The sequence below is a fragment of the Hemicordylus capensis genome, chromosome 2, assembly GCF_027244095.1.
Source record: "Hemicordylus capensis ecotype Gifberg chromosome 2, rHemCap1.1.pri, whole genome shotgun sequence".
Taxonomy (NCBI): domain Eukaryota; kingdom Metazoa; phylum Chordata; class Lepidosauria; order Squamata; family Cordylidae; genus Hemicordylus; species Hemicordylus capensis.
In genome coordinates this window covers 202,239,038-202,261,110 of record NC_069658.1, presented here as the reverse complement: position 1 = coordinate 202,261,110, position 22,073 = coordinate 202,239,038, and the positions used below count along the sequence as shown (strand labels likewise).

General features: G+C 45.3%; 1 long non-coding RNA gene across 2 annotated transcripts; it reads right to left on the bottom strand.

Annotated features, from left to right (window-relative positions):
• Window positions 1-3,157: 3,157 nt before the first annotated feature.
• Window positions 3,158-21,142, bottom strand: LOC128342790 (uncharacterized). Of its 2 annotated transcripts, XR_008315177.1 has the most exons (4): window positions 20,965-21,142; window positions 16,878-16,923; window positions 7,892-8,019; window positions 3,158-4,512 (listed from the first exon to the last, which is right to left on the bottom strand). It is a non-coding gene; the product is annotated as an uncharacterized LOC128342790 (long non-coding RNA). The 2 variants fall into 2 exon arrangements; XR_008315176.1 differs by lacking the exon at window positions 16,878-16,923 and having other exon boundaries at window positions 20,965-21,125.
• Window positions 21,143-22,073: the final 931 nt, after the last annotated feature.

The following is a 22,073-nucleotide window of genomic DNA, read 5'->3' as shown; positions in this document are numbered from 1 at the left end:
GTTTCTTGGACTCTAGCAGTCTCTTTTCACATTCATCCTTAACAACTTCTTTGATTTCATTCCACAGTTCCTCTGGTTCCCTATCAAAGAGGTTCAGAACTTCAAAGCGGTTTTTGGTGTTCTCCTTGAAAATGGTGGGAACATTCTCAAGAGCATATCGTGGGAGTTGGATAGCTTTGTTTTTCCGCATTAGCTTGACTTGGAACTTGCACATGAGAAGTTCGTGATCGGTTCCATAGTTGGCCCCCAGCCATGTCTTTGCTGTTATAACTGAGCTCTTCCACCTCATTGCACCAATAATGTAATCAATTTGATTTCTGTGTACTCCGTCTGGTGATGTCCATGTGTATAGGCGCTGTTTTAGCTGGGCAGCTGGGATGACCTTCATGCGTTGGGTGACTCTACTGGCAGTATACCACCTGGCGCACTTCGCTCATCCCTCCCAGGAACACCCGCCCCCCTGCCACAATGAGGCAGCATAGCAGGACTTGGGGTGGGGGCAAAGGGATTTACACCCTGGGAATTGTTTAAGTGATACGCATGCCATAGCCTGCTTACTCTTGCAGATTTCAGTGAATCAGGACAACCATCTGAATATGAAGGTATAAAGTTCGATTAGACTTTTCCTTACTAAGATATGGGAAGTATTTATTTATTTATTTATTTTGTGTTTATTTGTTACATTTATATCCCACTCTTCCCAAAAGGCTCAGAGCGGCTTTACAGCATTCTTTAAAATTAATAATCTTGTCCCAAATGGGCTCACAATCTTTTTAAAAAAATCAAACGGAAGTTAAAAGTGTCGGGGGTTGGGGTCCAGAAGGGACCTGGTCATCCTCAAGCCAATGGTCATCCTTGGACTTGAGTCTTGGTCATCCTCAACCCAATGAACGAGGGGTCATCCCATGAAATTGATTGCCGGGAAATCTAGGACCAACAAACGGAAGTACTTTTTCACACAACGCATAATCAACTTGTGGAATTCTCTGCCATGAGATGTGGTGACAGCCAACAACCTGGATGGCTTTAAGAGGGGCTTGGATAACTTCATGGAGGAGAGGTCTATCAACGGCTACTAGTTGGAGGGCTGTAGGCCACCTCCAGCCTCAAAGGCAGGATGCCTCCGAGTACCAGGTGCAGGGGAGTAACAGCAGGAGAGGGGGCATGCCCTCAACTCCTGCCTGTGGCTTCCAGCAACATCTGTTGAGCCACTGTGCGAAACAGGATGCTGGACTAGATGGGCCTTGGGCCTGATCCAGCAGGGCTGTTCTGATGTTCAATGGAGGGGACTTGTTGTTTGCCTCACCCTCTGCTGCCGCCTGCAGCCTGATGACAATGGCTGTAGAGGGGGACTTGGTTATTCTGTAGGCTGCAGTTTTGCTTTAACATTGTGCAAGACTGCTGCTACAGTTTTCACTTAAATAAAATGTAAAATGTATAGTTAACACAATGCTGTTTGGGATCATTTTATTCATGTTTCTTTTACTTTATTTCAACATTGGGTTGCACCCACAGTTTCCCTTGTACCAGACCAAAGAGTCTTCCTCCTGAGTAAGACTTCTTGTTCTGGAGAAAGGGACACTCTGCATGCCACCCACCCATTATGTTTAATGTTTTAAAAACATTTTACTATGCTTGGCCTGTCTTCAGTTAGAAAGGCAATTCATGAATTTCATAAAGAAAATAGAACAGTTTGATATATTACAATTATTATACTTTTGCCTACCCTTATGGAAAAAGATGTGCGTCTGTTATACCATGCTCATGATGGCCTAAATTTAAAAAAAATGATTCAACGCTGAGATCTTTGCTATTTTTCTATTACTCAGCATTTGTCAGCTGAGCACAATATATCCTTTTTAAAAAAATGCATTGATTGCATTTTGTTCTTACATGGGGCTTGCATCCATTAGTAGTATTGTGAGTTTGCATTCATGGAGCCGGATGGCCATCCTTTAGCCAGCAGACCCCTGGCCAAGAACAGGAAACTAGTTGGCTTAGTTGCCTAAAGCCTTGGAGAGGGAAGTTGTACGAGAGCACATAGAAGACAACTGACAGAAGACGCGTTGGAAGTGACTCTTCCCCCTATACACACAGTACCCATTGCAAATGCCCTATCCCCATGTGAGCATTATAAGGCAAACCTAGTTTGGGGAACACTAGGAACATAGGAAGCTGCCATATACCGAGTCAGACTTTGGTCTATCTAGCTCAGTGTTGTCTTCACAGACTGGCAGTGGCTTCTCCAAGGTTGCAGGCAGGAATCTTTCTCAGCCCTATCTTGGAGATGCCAGGGAGGGAACTTGGAACCTCGATGCTCTTCCCAGAGCAGCTCCATCCCCTAAGGGGAATATTTATTATTTATTTATTCAATTTCTATACTGCCCTTCCAAAATGGCTCAGGAATATCTTGCAGTGCTCACATGTAGTCTCCCATTCAAATGCAACCAGGGTGGACCTTGCTTAGACAATGGGACAAGTCTTGCTTGCTACCATAAGACCAGCTCTCCTCTGCAATTATGGTGAGGTCACTACACACACACACACACACACACACACACACACACACACACACACAATCCCAAGTCACTTGGTTTGAGTTCTATGGTTTGAGATTATGATTCCTTTTCCAAGAATGGAAGTATCATGTAAAAGGAAGCAGCTAACATTAGCCCTCTTACCTCAGTTACAGGCAAATTACAGGCTGATCCAGACTGAAATAGAGGACCAGGGTTTTCTTTAAAAGCCTGGTGTACCATGGGGACATCCCTCTGAAATTAGGCTGGCACTTCAGCAAATGAAAGACATGAATGGCCAAGCATGTTACAGAGTACCTGGCACAACAACAGCATGCCTGGCTGAGAGCCGGGGCAGTAGAAGAGGCAGTCAGGAGGCAGGAGGCCTCCGTCAAATCCCATGGATGCAGCTGCACATGCAGGAAAGCATAGATCATGCCATATTCTTCATTAGGAAAACTGGAATGTAGAGCAAAACAATTTCCTTGAATTGCATCTGGTCTACAAAATGCATTCCAGTAGCTAATCAAAGGAGCCAATCTCATGAAAGCCGTCGTCTTTTTGTCTCCCTTCTCATGCATAACTCAGTCTCAGTGACATAACTACAAGAGCCCACAACTTAAAACATCAGTTCTTGTACATCAGCATTTTTATTTTGTTTCCAGTAGTGAACACTGTAAAGTGTCAACCTTCAGAGCCTGTTTTGTTTTGGAAGGTTCCTCATATTCAGGGGACATGATGTTGACGAAGAACCCAAACGAATATGAATTTATGTTGTTTCCTGGATCCAGACAAAGGTTTCTCTAGTCCAGCATTCAGTCTCCAACCTTGGCTAACTAGATGCTTTACAGAAGCAATTAACAGGGTGTGGTGGAGATTGCCGACCCGTTTGTCTTCAGCATCTCATGATCGGAACTTCTTAGTGTGAAGATTCTCTTTTAGCTATCATGGGTAACCCCCACTGATGGACCTAGTTTATATACTACTTCCAAATGTTTTCCCTCTTTTTTAGTGAGCTCACTAGGTTGCTCCATGCGCCTAGGAACGTATCTGCCTACGACTCCAGAGCGGCGTCTGCTCTTTCCAGCTATCCATCGCCGTGTGTGTACTTGTTGAGTCCACATGTCTATATTTATCTGTGTGTGCATCCACTGTGTATATTTCAAGTAATGTGAATCTATGGAAGAATGTTCCGTACCCAAGGTTGGGATATTTGTTTGTGTCTGATCGTGCAAACCCACATCGATACATCCACCCATGCTTGTGTGTGTGTGTGTGTGTGTTGCCTTTTGCATTCACGCCCCTCCTGGATCCCTGCCCTTGGTTAGGAAAGCTTCCAGTCCCTCTCCGGGGTTATATTTTCGTCTTGCTTTTATTATATTTATCTTTGTTTTTCCTAGCGGCCACAGAAGTTATTTTAATTTTTTTCAGGATATTAAATAAACGCTGTGGCCAGGGGGAGGGGGCCTGCAAAGCCTACATTCCTGACCCATCAGAGAGAAAGAGAGAGAGAGAAGGGGCCTGATAGGAGCCGGTGATTTTGACGGTGCCTTTGCCTCAAAGACATCACAGGCACCACAGGCCTGGCGAGAGCTCTCTGGTGTCTGGACACAAATACAGGCCAAAGCAGTTGGGTAGTCAAAGAGAACACACAGGGTGTGCCTTGCTGAGAGCTGATTACGGAGGGGAGGCAGTACCTCCGTGAGGCTGTGGACCCATTTCTTGCCAAATGACACAGTTCGGAGACTAGTACTAACCAGTTATTATTAAGCACTGACCATGTGCTGGGTGCTGCACAGGACACAGAAATGACACAGCCCCACTCCAGAGGATTTAGGATTCTTACAAAGAACTGGGAAAAAAATATTCAAGGCTGTCCAGTGGGGAGAGGGTGTGCAGGGTGCGTTGGTCCTGGGAGGGAGGACAGGAAGTGGTGCAGACTCAGGCTCTTTCCCAAGGGAGGTGAAAGTCTCAGTAGCCGGGGAGATCAGAAGTGCTGGAACAAAAGAACCAGACAGTCAGAAGCCACACCAATTTAGGATCAAACTAGATGTTATCCGTAACAGAAATGCTGCAATTGGAAACAGCAGCCATTTTTCTGTCATCCTCTCCTGCCCCCTGTAGCGTCTGTTAGAATTTACACAAACTCTGATGTCAGGAGGTGCACATTTCCCTGCCTCTCTATGTGGCTGGCAGCCAGTTATGCGGAGCAGAATGTTGTGGCATCACATGTATTCTGCTAGACGTTTCAGAGGGGGAGAGGGGAGCTGGATGCATGGTGGCCATTTGAATCAGCACCATGTGTGTTCCGAGGAATGTCTCGTTGACCCTTCAAAAGCAATGAGCCATCGGTCAAGACCAGTCTTGACTAAAGTCATCCCTAAGTATGTGGGTGTTCTGGAAAGGGACTGTGCCTCCTCATTCCCCTGTAACAGAGGCGCTGAAGTTTAGAATCAGGGCTACAAACCTGCAAACACTAGTTGTACAGATTTTAAAATTACTCAACGTTCATGTTGGTTTCCTTCATAAAATGGACAAGCTAAGCAAATTTAACAGCATTTGGAAAGTTTTTGTTGAACTCTTTGACTTAAATATGGAACAATGTTATCTGTGACTTGTGGTTGGTCCAGGCTTTGATGCTAGTGGCAGGGACGTCACTATAATAGGGCAAGGGTTGTTCCATTGTTCCATATTTAAGTTGTCTGGGGGCCCACTGCCTTGGGGGCCCCCCCAGAGGCAAGTCACATGACTGACTCCCCCAGCCACGCACCCGCCCAGGATTCCTTCAGTTGTATTCATCCTCCGAAATTGATGTGAGTGTTAAGACCTGGAGCTACCAGAACAGCATGTCTTTCTCTGGTACCATTGAATGACTTGCATCGTCCACAGTTTACAAAACCTTAAAAAATGCTTTTTATCACCACTATTCAGCCTCATTTAATATTTCTTTACTTCATGAGCTGAGCATCAGTGAGGCGGGGGCCCATTTTAAAATCTTGTCTCTGGGCCCACTCCAACCTTGCTACGCCCCTGGCTAGTGGTATGTTTTGTCCATCTATTGTCCTTTCCTTTCCTTCATCCGTATGAAGGGTCTGCAGTGGATTTATGGGGTGTTGTTGTTGTGTAATCTCATTTAAACGTTAATACTGAACCAAAAAAACCCAAAAACTTTTTCATGTCCGTTTCCTTCAAAAGACATCAGGGCTTTGTTACATGTGTTCATATGTAACATGTTCAGCCACCAAAAAAAACCTGAAATTAGTGCTATTTACTGGAGGGATGGGCCTAGTAATTAGCCCACTTAACTGAGCATCTGAACTGATCCTCACAATCTATGCAGTGCCCATTATTAGATTGTACTAGTGCCATGCTCAGGGTTACTAACAGGGCCAGTCTGTGTGAGGCAAATGAAGGCAGCTGCCTCTGACAGCAGATTATTAGAGACAGAGATTATCACTCTGACTCCGACTCCTCTCTCCTCCCATGCTCACTGGATTTGAAAAGGAGGAGGGAGGCGGAGCAGAAAAAGAAGCGGAAGAGACCACTACTCTCCTCCACTTCCTCTTCTGCTCTGTCTTCCTTCTCCTTTTCAAATCCAGTGAGTGCGGGAAGATGAGAAGGGCTTCCTTATGCATGCTGGTGCAACACAGGAGCCGCATTCGGTGCCATGCATCACGGGGTAAGGAGAGCAACATTTGGAGCTCCACCTCAGGTATCCAAAGACATCCTGCTCCCTCGCCCCCAGCCTTTAGGGCTGCTACCTGGCTGCTTGGCTGCTTCTTCTTTCTGTTATTGGCTTGGTGGCCCCAGCCCCAGGAAATGAAAAGATGTGTGAATTTGGGTGGGGGTGGGGGTGTGAGAGAGAGAGTTTTTAAAGTTTTCTCTCTTTCCACATATTAAATCAGGAGAATGCAGCAGAATCAGAGGCTGTTCTCCTCCATACCTTCTGTAGGAAAACGTCGATGCCAGTGCATATGTCCATTTTATTTATATACAGTTCTGCCTTTCTGTATATTATGCTCAAAGCAGTTTACATCAAGAACAGACAATAATATGAAGTAATCCAACAATCTAACAGCTAAACCATAATATCTCCATATCCAGAACAATGCAGTAAACCATTCATAAAAAGAATTGTTATTTAACACACACTTAACAAGACATTGAATAACAATCCAGTATTAACATTTCATGAATATATAATGAATTATAGACCAAATAAACCTGTTGCATAATAATCCAATTAATAATTTCTCGACCATAACAAAAGATCAAAGCTAAAAAATCACTTAGAAAACATCCAAAAGTCCCACCACTACCTTTTGGGGGGACCAAATGAAATGGTGAAGTTATGAGCAGCAAATCCTCCAGAACTCTAAACCAAGTTGGATGTGAAGCAAAGAAAAGAAGGGGGGGGGCAGGGAGGGACAGGAATTGGGGAGGGGACTAAAATGTTTGCTGCTCACACCTTGATATAATTTTTGGTCCTGATATATTTATGACTAGACTGGCTATTGGGTTTTTTCTAATGGATCAACATGGCTACCTAAGATTTTTTGTGAACTCAGAATAAACTCCATAAACAAGTTCATAATTGGATATTGCTTTTATTCTTCTGCCTCCACTAGTTAAAGGCACAACAAGAGAGAAAAATGGCAGCGCAGAGCTAACCAATGCCTTCTTTCTTTCACACAAACCCTGCCCCTTCCCCTGAGGTTGGAATGCATCTAGCTAGTTTTCAGTCCAGGTTGGTGTCAAAGTATTTTCAGTTTCAATACCTTTCCTCTCACTTTTAATCCAGCATCAGTGCAAAGCAGAGTTATAATCAAATCATGCAATTGCGTAACAAGCTCTGAAAGGGCCTGTATGCAAGAATTGAACATGAGCTTTATTGGGTAATTTCCCCATAGGAATAAATGGGAAACTTAAAATTTATTTAAAAAATCAACGTGTGGACTGATCTCCTTGAATGTCCACACATATAATGCTGTCATCATGTAGGAACCCAATGTGGAATCTCAGGGCTTTCTGCCCAGTCATTCGGGAGGTATTATTATTTTTTAGTTTCCCAATGCTCCCTATAGGAAAATTATAAATTGGCAACTTGGTTGCAACTCCCCCTAGTGGTGGCCCATGTTCATTGCACACATTTGCTCAGTTGTAGTTTGCCTCTGAATTCATGTTACCATATGAAGTGGCTTTCTTCTTCAGACCTCTACCACTGCATTCAGGCTCCTTCCCACCCCATTGTGGGGTGGTTACCATTTCTGTATGTACAAGTTCCACACCACACTGGAAACATCTGCACAGAAGCCAAGTAAGACACGAGGGTGGTTGTGCTACTGTGTTGTAAGAGAACCTATCAAACAACTCACAAAGTGGTGCAGTAGTAGACAGCTGGACTGAAGAGGCCTCGGGTTCAAGTTTCAGTTCTTCCTTAGCCTCATTGTGTGGCCTTGGGCAAGTCACTCTCTCCCAGACCCAATTCCTCCATCTGTGAACACTTAAATAATAAGCAAATACAACATAGATTGTATCTTGTTATTTATATACTGCTTTTCAACATTCTCAAAGCGGTTTACATGGAACAAAGAATAATAGGAAGAAGATGGTTCCCTGTCTCGAAAAGGCTCACAATCTAACACAAGGAATGTTGCAAATGAAAAGTATACGAAGGATAAAGCAGTGGACAATTTGACATTTGCCCATTAAAGAATAGCTAGACATGAATTGCTCTATTGCTGATTTGATTATTGTTGACTGCATCAAGAGTCAGTTGTGCAGAGAATGCAGCCTACACATGTGTGAAACAAACATATAAATATAAATATTCACTGATTAATCACCTCTCTTTTAACCCATTGATTTCCAAGTTTAACAGATTTGGCATGCAACCTCATTTAGGTGCCTTTTCGAAGATAGTGAAGGAAGTCTGGCTAGCTTGCAACAGCATAAACAAAAACTGCCACTAATTGCTAGAAGGAAAGGCCATCTTTGTTTCTTTAAATGTCTGCTTAAAGACTTCTAGTAACGCACTAGAATGAAAATAGCCTCATAAAATTAACAATGTGCCCTTAATTCTCAGATCTAATGATTAAAACTGCCCCTCTCCACTGATCAGCTAAAGTGGTCCTTTCTGTTGTATGGATTCAAGCCTACAGTCCTAATAAACAGAAGCAAGTGAACAACACAAGCAGTGGTGTCGTCGATTCTACTCAACGTACCTGTTTTGAGATAAGTGGCCGTTCAATCCCTTCCCTGACTTCCCCTGCCAGGCTACCACAGAACGCCAAGGCATCAACTGAGAAGGCAAACCACTTCATAGGCATCCCCTCTTGGACCTTTGGCCAAGCTTTCCCCTCTCCCCCAACTGCCACCCACAATAGCCACTCAGGCGAGTGTGGTTAGTGGCAACGTCTAGATGCCATGAAACACACCAAATGGTCCGATTAAGGGACGACCTCCCTGAAAGTAATCACGAACCATCCACATGAACTGGGCAGGCAGCCTTGAGCTTCTTTCCTCCCCTCCTCCCCCCACCCACCACCGCACAGGATGCTCTTCGGAAGAGGCAAAGTTCCTCACGTTGAGAGAAAACTGAAGGGGGGGGGTGCTGAGGGAGAAAAGAAGCAGCCGCTGAGCTTTGCAGACTCTGTCTGTGTTCTGGTTCACCTCAGCTCACTGGCTGCAGCTTATTCATAGCTACAGCTTCATAACCAGGAGAACCAAAATAATTCATGACAGAGTTGTTCTCCAATACTGTCTTACGTGCAAAGATTCTGAAAAGTTAACTCCAATATTGAATGTAAGGATACACGAGTGGGAAGTGGCTTTACAGATGTTATAAATGACTAGCCTATATACATGACTGAATTATTATTTTTATTTATTCGATTTCTGTACCGCCCTTCCAAAAATGGCTGAGAAATAAGAAATAAATAAGATGGATCCCTGTCCCCAAAGGGCTCACAATCTAAAAAGAAACATCAGATAGGCACCAGCAACAGTCACTGGAGGTACTGTGCTGGGGGTGGAGAGGGCCAGTTACTCTCCCCCTGCTCAATAAAGAGAGTCACCACCTTAAAAGTTGCCTCTTTGCCAAGTTAACAGGGGCTGACTCTGGGTTGAAGTCTCTCGTTTTCCAGTAGCTACTAGGGACCACACCAAATGGAGCATTGGAGATCCATTGTCATAGCTCCCATCTCCTGTGTGGAAGGACTGTCCATTAGTGGTAGAGCATCTGCTTTTCATTCAGAAAGTCCCAGGTTCAGTCCTTGGTTTCTCTAGGTGTGGCTAGGAAATACCCATCTGAGAAGTCCCAGTGTAGACAGTAATCAGCTAGATCCAGTAAATAGGTTCCTGAGGGCTATGAGATGATTTGCCCTTTCTCCTCCCCACTCCCATCAGAGGTGTTGGTTTTTACAAAATGTTTTTTGGTCTGAAATAGAGATGTCAGGCAGAATGCTGACATGGTGTTGGGTTTGGGCTCTCTGATGTAACTCGTTGCTGGTTTGGGGGAATGTTCTGCAACTTTCTAACTTCATCCAATGCTTAACCAAACAAACCAAATACAAAGGCACCCTAAGTCTGCAGTAGTCTCTCCTCCAAGGGAAACCAGAATCCAAGGCATGCTGTAAAGCCTGGGAACGTCCCACTGCTTAGGGGAGGGGCAGCTGAAGCAACTGTCCAGGGTGGAAATAGCTCTCCAGGGTATCGGGCAGGAGTCTTTCCCAGCCCTACCTGGAGATGCCTTCTGCGTGTAGATCAGGGGTCCTGCCACTCCAAACAAAACTGGAGTAATTCAGATGGTGTGGAGAGCCCTACAAACCAGGCAGGCAGGCAGCGGAAAGTGGGTGGTCATGGAGTGGGGAGCAGGGCCTGCACTCATCAATGAATGGGATACATCCACTTACCCTGACATGCCACAAGAACAGGGCCTGTGTCCTGACATCATCACATGGTGTGTTTCCCAGCCCTACACAGCAAGCTGCCCTAGACCGAGTCAGGCCACTGGTCCATCCAGCTGAGTACTGCTTACACTGACTGGCAGCGGCTCTCCAAGATTCCGGGCAAAGGTCTCTCTTGGCCCTCCCTGAAGATGCCAGAGAGGGAACCTGGTCGGTGCTCTACCGCTGAGCACACAGTGCTCACATGTAGTCACCCAGCCAAATGCAAACCAGAGGAGCCCTTGCTTAGCAAAGGGGACCCTCCGTGCTTGCTCCTGCAAGACCAGCTCTCCTCTCCTCCCCCCCCCCCCGATGCATCCACTTACCCTGACATGCCACAAGAACAGGGCCTCTGCCCTGACATCATCCCTCGTTTCCCTGCCCCAGCAGCCCTAATCATTGCCTGCTGCGGGCAGGGGCAAGGAATGCATCACATCATGGTGATCTGAGATGGAGAGGAAAGGAGGAAAGAACCCGACATGGGGATGTGGACTCCGGCAGGAGGAGGGCCTTTCCCGAGAGAAGGATCCCGCTGCTAGGAATCTCCTCCTGAGCACTATTAAGCATTTGCACGTGTCCTCCTGCAGCCTAGCCATGTTGGAGCTGCTGCTGCTCCCACCCTGCCCCCTCCCCCTCCTGTGTTTGTTCTGGCAGAAAGAGATCCTGATGAATTGGAGGCCTCTCTTTTTTTTTTAATCTTTCAGAAACCAAAAAAGCCCCAAACTGAAACTCCCAGAGATCAAAGGGCTGGCTGGAGCCCAAGGCGCTCTGAAGAGCCGGCCTGTGGCAAGCTACGCTTGGCACAGCTCAGCCCCTATGGAGCCACCCAGCGCCACAGGCTTGACTTTGGAGGAGACCTCTCCAGCCTCAGCCAAAGATGGGGAAGGGGAAGGCAAGTCACGGGGGCACCTCTGGAGGGGTTGCATCCCACTTACTGTGCATGTACGATCCATCAGGCCTCAGCATCTAATAATACACTTACTCTTTGCAGAGTGCTTTAGAGTGTTCACAGTGCTTTTAATACATTCTTTCAGTAATCCTTACAACAGCCCTGTAAGGTAGACCAGACTTATTCTCATGTTGCAGCTGGGAGGTTGAAGAGACGGTGGGTTCTGAAAGGCCACCTAACAAATCCATGAGCGTGAAGTGGGCAGGTGATGGGATTTAAACAAGGCACTTCTTGGTCCACAGATTGGTCTCTCAGCCCAGGGCTGTCAAGTGTAAGGCCCCGAAGGGCTAATCGGGACTGGCAGATACTTGGGACAGACTGTCAGGCAGATGCTTGGGTAGCCAGGAGACCTCCCCGAACAATGAGTTGCCCATTCAACACAACTGAGAGCTTTGAAATTGAGCCAGATTGGCTCTCTGACGTCACCTGATTCCCAGGAGGACACTGGGCTTGTGGGGGGTAAGAGTCCCCACTCAAGCTGCCTGTAGTTCCCTCTTGGGACTCATAGTCCTGCTGGTGGAGGGAGTAGGGAATTGGTCCCTGACATTCAATACAAGTTTCAACCCTCCACCACCAGACCCAAATGCTGAGCCAAGAGCCTGGGAAGTTGGGGGTCTAAATTTCATGAGAATGGACATAAAAATAGCCTTGCTCGATCAACCAAAGATCAATATTGTCTAACGCTCTAGCCCTCTTCACATGTGAAGATCAGCACTCATACAATCTGTGTACAGAAGTACAGATCTGTATGCAGGTACAGTTGATCCTATTATGTTGAATACAGGTATGGCAGTACACTTCCTGTCTGTACCGTGCTAGAGCCTGCTGATTACAGAAGCACTGCATTCACACTCACAGCATTTGCCTCTTCATATAAACACTCCATGAGCAGTGTGAGGGTGGTGGGGATGATGATGATGATGATGTATTATTTATCAAACTTCTATACCACCCAAACTTTTGTCTCTGGGCGGTTAACATAAAACGATGAAAACACATATAAAAAGTTAAAACAATTCAACAATTTAAAATCAACCATAAAATTAAAACAGACAATTTTAAAAAGCTGGGAAAGCTTGGGTGAAAAGATGGGTTCTCAGATGTTTTTTACAAATTGCCAGAGATGGGGAGGATCATACATATCTCAACAGGGAGCGCATTCCACAATCTCGGGGCAGTGACTGAGAAGGCCCGTCTCTGTGTAGCCACTAAACGAGTTGGCGGTAACTGGAGACGGATCTCCTCAGGTGACCTCAATGGTGAAGAAGACGCTCTCTTAAATACCCAGGGCCTAAGCCATTTAGGGCTTTATAAGTTATAACTAGCACTTTGTATTTTGTCCGGAAACCAATTGGCAGCCAGTGAAGCTCCATCAGCAAAGGAGTAATGTGGTCTCGCCTTTTTCACAGCTGCCGTGCACTGAGCCGACACTTTCAATGAGCTGTCCACCACAACCCCAATATCTCTCTCCTGGTCGGTCACCAACAGCTCAGATCCCATCAGCGTAGATGTTTTTTTGCCCCAATGTGCATCACTTTACACTTGCTTACATTGAACTACATTTTTGTTGCCCGCTCCCCCAGTGGATATAAACCAGTCTACATTCTAAGGTGCAGTGAAAAATCCAGATTGTGTGTGACTCCCCAATAACTTGCAGGGAATTCGGGGTAAATCTGGCCGATATTCATTCATTCATTCGATTTCTATACCACCCTTCCAAAAATGGCTCAGGGCGGTTTATGATATGTGAATGCACCCCCTCCATTCTGGAGGAGATGAAAGTTAAAAGGCTTTAAAAGCCCTGTGAGGAAAACTTCCAGGAGAAAGTTCCTCAATGCCCCACACTGCCTGCATGGAGCATTGTGGGCTTCCCCTCTCCTCTCTCTCGCTGTGCCAGTTGCCACCCTGGCGCTCGTGTGGGTGCGTGAGCGGCAGAGCCCTGGCCAGGCTCCAGTTGATCGTGGCAGGGGGCAGGCAGGTAGGCCCCTGCCTCCCCCCCAACCTTTCTTAGGACAGGTAATTGCAAATGACCTTTTAAAGCAGCTGCTGCCATTTCAGTGGAGATGACAAACAGTGTGTTGTTCAGCCAGATGGATTCTTTCCGGTCCTGTTTAGACATTACGTTGTACAAGTGACCAGATGTGTGTCTACCTGTACATGTTTTTGTGTGAATGACTGTCCATGTGTTCATTTTAAAAGTAAACCTGAGTACAGGTCCCTCAAATGCATTGCATAGACAGGAAGTGCGCTGCTGTACCTGTATCTAACATAATGTGAATAACTGTACCTGTGTATAGATGTGTAGGTGTGTACATTGCACACTTGCTATATGGGTGTTGAGCATAAAGTGTGAATAGGGCTCCTGGGTACACTCATATGAAGCACCATTAAGATGTTTGCAAAATAAACCGCGCTCACGATTACAACACCTGAAAATGGGTAGGAAGTCCCGCCCCATGCTGTCACTCACCCCTGCCACCTCACCCTGGACAAGTACTGAGCTGCTTGTGTGTAGGGAGAAATGCTGCAACCATGATGGCCAGTGCTTTGCCCTCCATACAAACAGTGCCATAACCATGAAGGGCGAGGTGCAGGGGGTGAGTGGCAGCGTGGGGCGGGACTTCCTACCCACTTTCAGCCGCTGTAACCATGAGTATGGGTACTTTTGGATGGGGCTAGAGTGTTGAACATAACATGTGGATAGGACGCCTGCCTCTTTAGCAAAGTGTCTGCCAGGAGAGAACAGTACCAAGCTGCAGGCTGTGCAGAGGATTGTCTGTTTTGTAGTAGCACAGCCACTGTAAAATAGAAAAAGATTTTTACTCCTGTTCAAATGTCCCTCTGAAAGATCACTGAAATGCCCCCCCCCCTTTTCTCAGGGGGATTTTTATTGCAAACTGTTTAATTCACCCCTAATAGTTTTCGGATAAGCATTAGGAAAAACTGTCTGAAATGTACACATTTCAGCAATGGAAACAGCTTAGAAACTTTCCTCTCTAACATTTTTTTTCCTGGAGTGGGGGATTGGACAGGCATCTATCAAGGATGTTTTAGATATAGGATATCCTGTCTTAAGGCAGTGGGTTGGACTACACGATGCACCGATTTCCTTCCAGCTCAAGGCTTCTACGGGGTTAGAGACAAGGGCTGCACATGGCCATGTGTGTTTGCATAAGGCAAAGGGATAACAGATGTGCTCCCAGCTGCGCCTGGCTACTGTACATTGACGGTGTGTGGTCCACAGAGGTCGTTCTGGTGAAGGCTTTGAAGGCTGCTGGAACCCACACTGCCATGAGAGGCTTCACCCAGATGGAGATTTTGTGGCCCCCTAGTGTTTGCAAACAACAGTGGCTTAAACCAAAAACTTTCCAGAGGATGGATTTTATCATTCTTGGACTTTAGAACCAGGATGGATTGTTGTTGGTTTTATTCCTTTGCTCTCTGCCCTCCACTGTGTTGCTGCTTGACAGTCTGAGAGTTTCAGTCTTTTCATTCTCAGTGTATAGGCCTATCAGATCGTTTTACTACCCTGCTTTTGTGCCTTCAACTCAGGCTTGCCATGTCCCCCCCCCCCAGAATTGAGGGTAGCCCCGGATTTTGGCTCCTCCACCCAGCTGCTAAATTCCACCCGGATTTACATGGATTTCAAATGCGCTGCTCAGATTGCCTGGATTTTACTCTGGATCCGATCACATGGGAGTGCAGAGAAGGAGGGGAAAGTATACAAATCTGTCAAATAAATAAAATGCAAATTAGTTGCCGCATAGTTTGCAAAATATGCAAATTAGGCCACCCAGATTTGGGAAACTTGAATATGGCAACCCTACTTCAGCTCCACAATCTCCCTAAGCCAAGCATATTGTTGAAATGTGGAGAGAGTAGATATAGATAAATTTTTCTCCCTCTCTCTCAGCACTAGAACCAGGGGTCATCCCTTGAAACTGATTGCCAGGAAGTTAAGAACTGAGAAAAAGAAGCACTTTTTCACACAGCGCATAATTAAGGAGAGCTGGTCTTGTAGTAGCAAGCATGACTTTTCCCCTTAGCTAGGCAGGATCCGCTCTGGTAACATATGAAAGGGAGACTTGATGTGTGAGCACTGTAAGATATTCCCCTCAGGATGAAGCCACTCTGGGAAGAGCATCTAGGCTCCAAGTTCCCTCCCTGGCATCTCCCAAATAGGGCTGAGAGAGACTCCTGCCTGCAACCTTGGAGAAGCCGCTGCCCATCTGTGAAGACAATACTGAGCTAGGTGGACCAGTGGTCTGACTCCGTATATGCCAGCGTGGTGTAGTGGTTAGAGTGCTGGACTAGGACCGGGGAGACCCGAGTTCAAATCCCCATTCAGCCATAAAACTAGCTGGGTGACTCTGGGCCAGTCACTTCTCTCTCAGCCTAGCCTACTTCACAGGGTTGTTGTGAAAGAGAAACTCAAGTATGTAGTATACCGCTCTGGGCTCCTTGGAGGAAGAGCAGGATATAAATGTAAAAATACATACAAATACATACATATGGCAGCTTCTTATGTTCCTAAGCCATATACGGAGTCTGCTACATGATATGGTGATGGCCACCAGCCTGGATGGCTTTAAAAGGGGCTTAGACAAATTAATAGAGGACAGGTCTACCACTGCCTACTAGTCTGATGGCTACAGACCACCTCCAGCCTCAGGGGCAAGATGTCTCTATATACCAACTTGTAGGGGAGAAACAGCAGGAGAGAGGGCATGCCTTCACCTCTTGCCTGTGGGCTTCCCAGAGGCATCTGCGGGAAACTGGTTGCTGTACTAGTTAAGCCTTGAGCCTGATCCAGCAGAGGTGTTCTTCTCATGTGTACCATTTATCGGCTTGTCCCCGCTAAAGGCTACAGTCAATGTACTGAATAGATTTCCACTCTGTCCTGTGTGCTCAACAAGGCTCACAACAATTTGCCTAAATGCTAACATCTCTTGTCACCAAGAGGCTCACAGTCTATGGAGCATTAATTTAGCCAATGGTGTGGTTTCTGGCATGAGAAAAAAGTGATGGGGAAAGCTTCACCTCTGCACACTAGGCTGCATAATTGACATTAGCTTAAAAGCATAGAAACAAGGCCAGTGAAAAGTTTGCATCCCTATAATATAGGTGTGATCCATTTCTCACATTTCATCCTAGGGAAATGGGAAGTATTGGGGACACTTTGAATGGAAGATGTATTTTCTATTCTGCATATGAAGCTTTGAATAAATGCATCCTGGTTTTAAATAACATGAACAGTGTCTTATCTGGGTGAAGCAATAGTGACATTATAGTTGCACAATAGTTGCAAAAGCAACACAGAAAAAGAGACGCACATAATTTCAGCCTGCAACATGGGACTCAGCTTTGAATTTTTATCTATTTGTACTTTTACATTATTATAGACCTACAAGATCAAGGAAAGACACACACACCCTGCCTCTCCCTCCCTCCTTCCTTCCTCCCTACCTCTCTTTAGCAGCCCTCCAGTTGGAGACCATTGGATTGAAGGAATCTTTAAGGAAAATAAAAGTTTAAACATCCATTCAGAGTTTGCTAACCACTATCAATACCTGAAGAGTACTACCTGCAATTCCTGCTTTCACCATGTGGGGGAATATATATACACAATCTTGAGCAATGGAAATATTGTTGATTTTTCTAATCTAGTGGCAGTCTAAAATAGTAGGGTTGCCACTTTTCCCCTAGCACTGCTCCTGTGCCTTTAATAGTAGTTGGCACATAGAAAGGAAGCAAGTAAAGCTTTATCTACTGCTATTTCAGCTCCATCTCCAAACCAGTAAAAGTATCTTCTCTTTTATTTCTGTGTTGTGTTAATAGGAGTATGTCGCTGATCAAATGCCCATATGAAAAACCCTGGTTAATTTGATTTCTGCCAAATAACAAACAGACCTGGATGTACAAAGTATTCAGTAAACCTGAGATCATTCAGCGAGACTGATTGATAGCAGAAACAGGGCAGACAAAAGAAAGTTTGGAGATGGGGGGCTAGGTCAGTGGTAGAGAATCTGCTTTGCATGCAGAAGGTCCAAGGTTCATTCCCTGGCATCTCCGGGTAGGGCTGGGAGAGACCCCCTGTCTAAAGAGAAGCCTTGGAAAAGCCACTGAGTGTAGACAATACTGAGCCAGAGGGACCAAAGATCTGACTTGGTAGCTTCCTATGTTCCTAAGTACTTCTTCAACAACAGTTGTTATATGGAATTCACTATCACAAGATGTGGTGACGGCTATTGGCTTAGAGGGTTTTAAAAAGCGATTGGTCATATTTATGGAGGATGAGTTTAGAGAGGATGGCTTGGAATACACGTTGTTGAGAGACAACAGCAAGAGAGGACTTGTGCCATTAAGCCCTGCTTGTGGGCTTCCCTGAAGCATTGGGTTGGCCATTGTGTGAAACAAGCTACTAGCCCAGATTAGCCTCTGGTCTAGTCCAGCAAGGTTCTTGATTCTTCCTGAAGACTAAACTCACTGGTGGCTGCCAGAGAGCTAGTCAATGAACCCGTTTTCTGAAAATCTTTATCAGGTTCCAAATTGCTGATCCCTGCCCCCCTCATAGCTTCTGTGCCTTTAAAAGCTGCTTGGTATGCAGGCATTGATCAAATGAAGTTTTTTTCATGATCTCTCTATGCCAGGCAAATTTCACCTGCTAAATCTCTATGTGTCTGGCAGCTTGAAGACACATGAGTCCTGCCAGGAAATGTTGGCAAATTTTTGAATGATCTTCACAAACTACATGTATAAACTTGCCAAGGTGTTACTTGGATGTACGTTCTATTGGGGGGGAAAGCAAGATTTATTTCCAAGTAAACAAGTTTAGAATGAGAATGTTTTCATTAGGTTATGCACTCCCTCTGTTCCCAACGGTGAAAGGCTCCCGGAGCTGTGGTTCAGGGTTTTGTTTCCTCTTGGATGAGAGATTACTGGAGATTTGTGATAGCATTTGTAATGTATCTGTGTATTTGTAAATAGGCATGTTCAGCACAGAACAGCATAAGAGACAAGCACTCAGCCCGCAGTGTTAGTATATGAAGCAGAATCAGTCCCCTCCTCTCCAAAATAATGCATGAGCCTGTTGGTGTGGTTAGCACCATCTGGGTGTATGAGAATGCTCATTGTGATGAAGACAGGCAACAGCACTGCAATACTTTCAGCATGTTATCATGCTTTTATTGTCTTGACCATTGGGCTTGCAGTGGCCAAATTTGCAATGGTATTTTAAAAGCTCTTACATTTTAAAAACACAAATCTGCTATAACATTGTATCAATGTCAGAAGAGTGGAAATGACAATTGGCAGACATGTCCTCCAAAGATTATTCCATGGAGAGAGAACAATTTGTTCATTTTTACCCTGACCCTAAGTTTTCCCTCTGTCAAAACTGACTGCAATTTTACCATAATTTATTTATTATTTCTCTGTGTAAACCGCTCTGAGCCATTTTTGGAAGGACGGTATAGAAATCGAATGAATGAATGAATGGATGGATGGATGGATGAATAATAATTTTTAAAAATTGTTTTGAGTGTGTGGGTAAGAAAAAAGAAAGAGATAACACAGAGAAAGTTGTAAGTACAACAATGCTATCACCTACTTTCCATCTCTAAGGGTAGACATTGCCCAAAATCACTATGAGCATTCATCCCCTGAAATACTACCTATGACCAAAATTAACACCTGGCTCATCGTGGTGTAGTGGTTAGAGTGCTGGACTAGGACCGGGGAGACCCGAGTTCAAATCCCCATTCAGCCATGATACAAGCTGGGTGACTCTGGGACAGTCACTTCTCTCTCAGCCTAGCCTACTTCACAGGGTTGTTGTGAAAGAGAAACTCAAGTATGTAGTACACCACTCTGGGCTCCTTGGAGGAAGAGCGGGATATAAATATAAAATAATAATAATAATAACTACTACTACTACTACTACTACTACTGAGCACTCACACCTCCAGCAGCCACTCCATTCCGTGTCTTTTCGAAAGGCAGAGAGATTAGCAGTGGCAGGATGAAGCAAGGCCTAGTGAGATGGGTTTTCTGTCACTAAGCTTTAAACCTCCCCACACAACAGCTGAGAAGCACAGGTAGGTGGTATGACGTTTAAACAGCCGCTCTCCCCACTCCTCAGCAGGCACGTGAGGAGGTTTAAAGAAGTGGCACAAGTGGTGAGAGTGGATGGCACAGCCTAAGCCTCTTGCATCACTTCTTTAAATTTCCCTGCATGCCAACTGAGCTGTGGGGACTGAGAAAGTGGCTATTTAAACTGTATACCAATCTGGGGGAGCAGGGGAGGGGAGAAAACAATAAGGTCATTCACACTACCAAAAATGGCTGGGGGGGAAGGTAGAATTATACCTACCTTCCCCCACATGAGCAAGGGCTCATCTGTGCTCCACCACGCACCCACACGATTAGGACAGCAGAGATTATTGCAGTAGGGAGCTGGAGGAGGAAGTCATCCAGTATCCACAATGCATTGTGCAGGCAGCAAAAAGACCGCCCACGCAGTACCTCCTACCTTTCTGGCCAGATTAGGCGGCACTCTATGATTATAAGGAAACTGGGGTGCCAGGAGCTGCTAAAACAGCCTTGATTGCACACACAGTCAGGGCTGTGAGGTAAGATGGGGCTGATGAAAAACAAAAACAATTATTTAAACCTTTCTCCAAGCATTTTCCAGTGTAAAAAAAGTGATGCATTCAGCTAACATCAGTGGCAGGACTGGGTATGCAGAACTTGATATCTGCAGGTCATTTGGAAGTATGACTTTATTTTGCACAAACCAACCAACCAATACATTATTCAAAATATATAATAGATGTTTTTCTTATGGCACTCTAGGGTGCTCCAGGATGTAGGTTGGGAATTACTATTTTAATAGGTGTGTAGATTAGAAACTTTCAGCAGGTGCAACTTGTCTAATCCCATAATGAAAACCTGCACCTACCAATATTCATCCTTTGTTGGTAGTGTTCACATGAACAAAGAGTTCAGGAAGCGGGATTCACAAATGGAGACAGTGATGGTTAAAAGGGAAGAGTTTGCCTCAGAGAATTTGAGTTCCCCTAGACCAATTCCTCTCTTCTCTATGGTCTATTATATTGTGAAGAATCATTCCCTCAGGATTTTCCTTTGCTGGGGCCAATTACTCTCCCCTATCGCAGGCCTTTCAACTAGGAGAGGCTTTCTCCAGCGCAGTTTTAAGGACTGCAGGAAAGGAAGCTGAGCTTGGAGTATACTCTCTTCTCCAAGGCCACCTCTGCCCCTGCTGCCAGCTCTTTAAACTAGGGAGAGGCATTCTCATTTGCCGTTTAAAGGATCCTATGAGGCGGGAAACTGCTCAGGCAATGTATGCTTGAGGATATGCATCTTCTTGGCCCAATTCCTCTTCCCTGTAAATCTGAGGCTGAAGGTTCCCTGTAAATCTGAGGTTCCCACCTAACACCCAGCCATCATGTTACTCTCTGCCATTGTGTGAAACAGGATGCTGGACTAGATGGGCCTTGGGCCTGATCCAGCAGGGCTGTTCTTATGTTCTTACCAGTGTTTGGAAGCAACTCAAGAGATGTTTGCATTCACAGACCTTGGCCCAAGGTAGGTATGGGAGAAGTCACCTAAGTCGCTTTAAAAGTCACCTTCATAGTTCAAGGAACCCCCATTCCTGCCCTTTTGCTGGGTCTGTTATGGTACCTGTGCACCCAGATGACTGATGGGATGTGTCTGAGATTCCGCTTCCATTGCCAACAGAAGACGAGTTAAAGAATTCTAAAGATCTGTTAAATCCAAATAACTGGCCATGTGAAGCATTGTAGAATCCAGAGGAAAGAGTTGTGGTGTGCAAGAACAAGACAGTGGAGTTGAACCAGGAATATTAATGGTTTGATGAGACAGGTATTATTTACAGAGAGGCAAGTGCAGTCTGCCATCAGTTCTCTTGCTGCTGGCTGTTTGTTAGCCCCGCCTCTACTCCAGGACTGGAACAAAAGTAACTACTGTAAAGCCCTATTCAAAAGCTCGCCTGCATCAAGGAATGGATTAACCAAAAACACCACAAACATTTATCCCAAAGTGCCTAATGATCACACAGGCAAAGCAGTCAAGGGATGAACAGAGCCCTGGGATTCTTCAGGAACGCTGGTGTACAAATGAGTAATTGTTTGAAAAAAGTGTGGGCAATGCTTGCTGGAATCTCAAAAGAAGTGTATAAGAAAAGGCAACATTTCTGATAGTCAGACGGTAGAGCTTCTGTACAGCATAACTCTTTACACCTTTCCATGTCTAAGGTTGCCAGCTTTTTATCAGCCCTTGCTCCCATGGCTTTAATGGCAGTATGAACTGCAGATATTAACAGGTGATGTTTATCTCTATGCTGTCCAAAGCTTCACATGCAGATTTTGGCAGATCATGGTGTTGTTAAAGGCACAGGAGCAGGCTGTGTCAGTTTTTTCTGATCCAGAATTTTCCTCCTGGAAAAGAGCGCAGTAGGGAGATTATGAAAGTAAGCAAACTCTGTGCACTCAATGGAGAAAAGACAGGTCTTTTGTTTTAGAGCTGGCAATGCCTACGCCTGCAAACTGTGAGTCAGGAAGATGTCAGTTCGAGTCCTGCCCCGCCTCCCTGCAACATGGAGATAACAACACTGGCAGACCT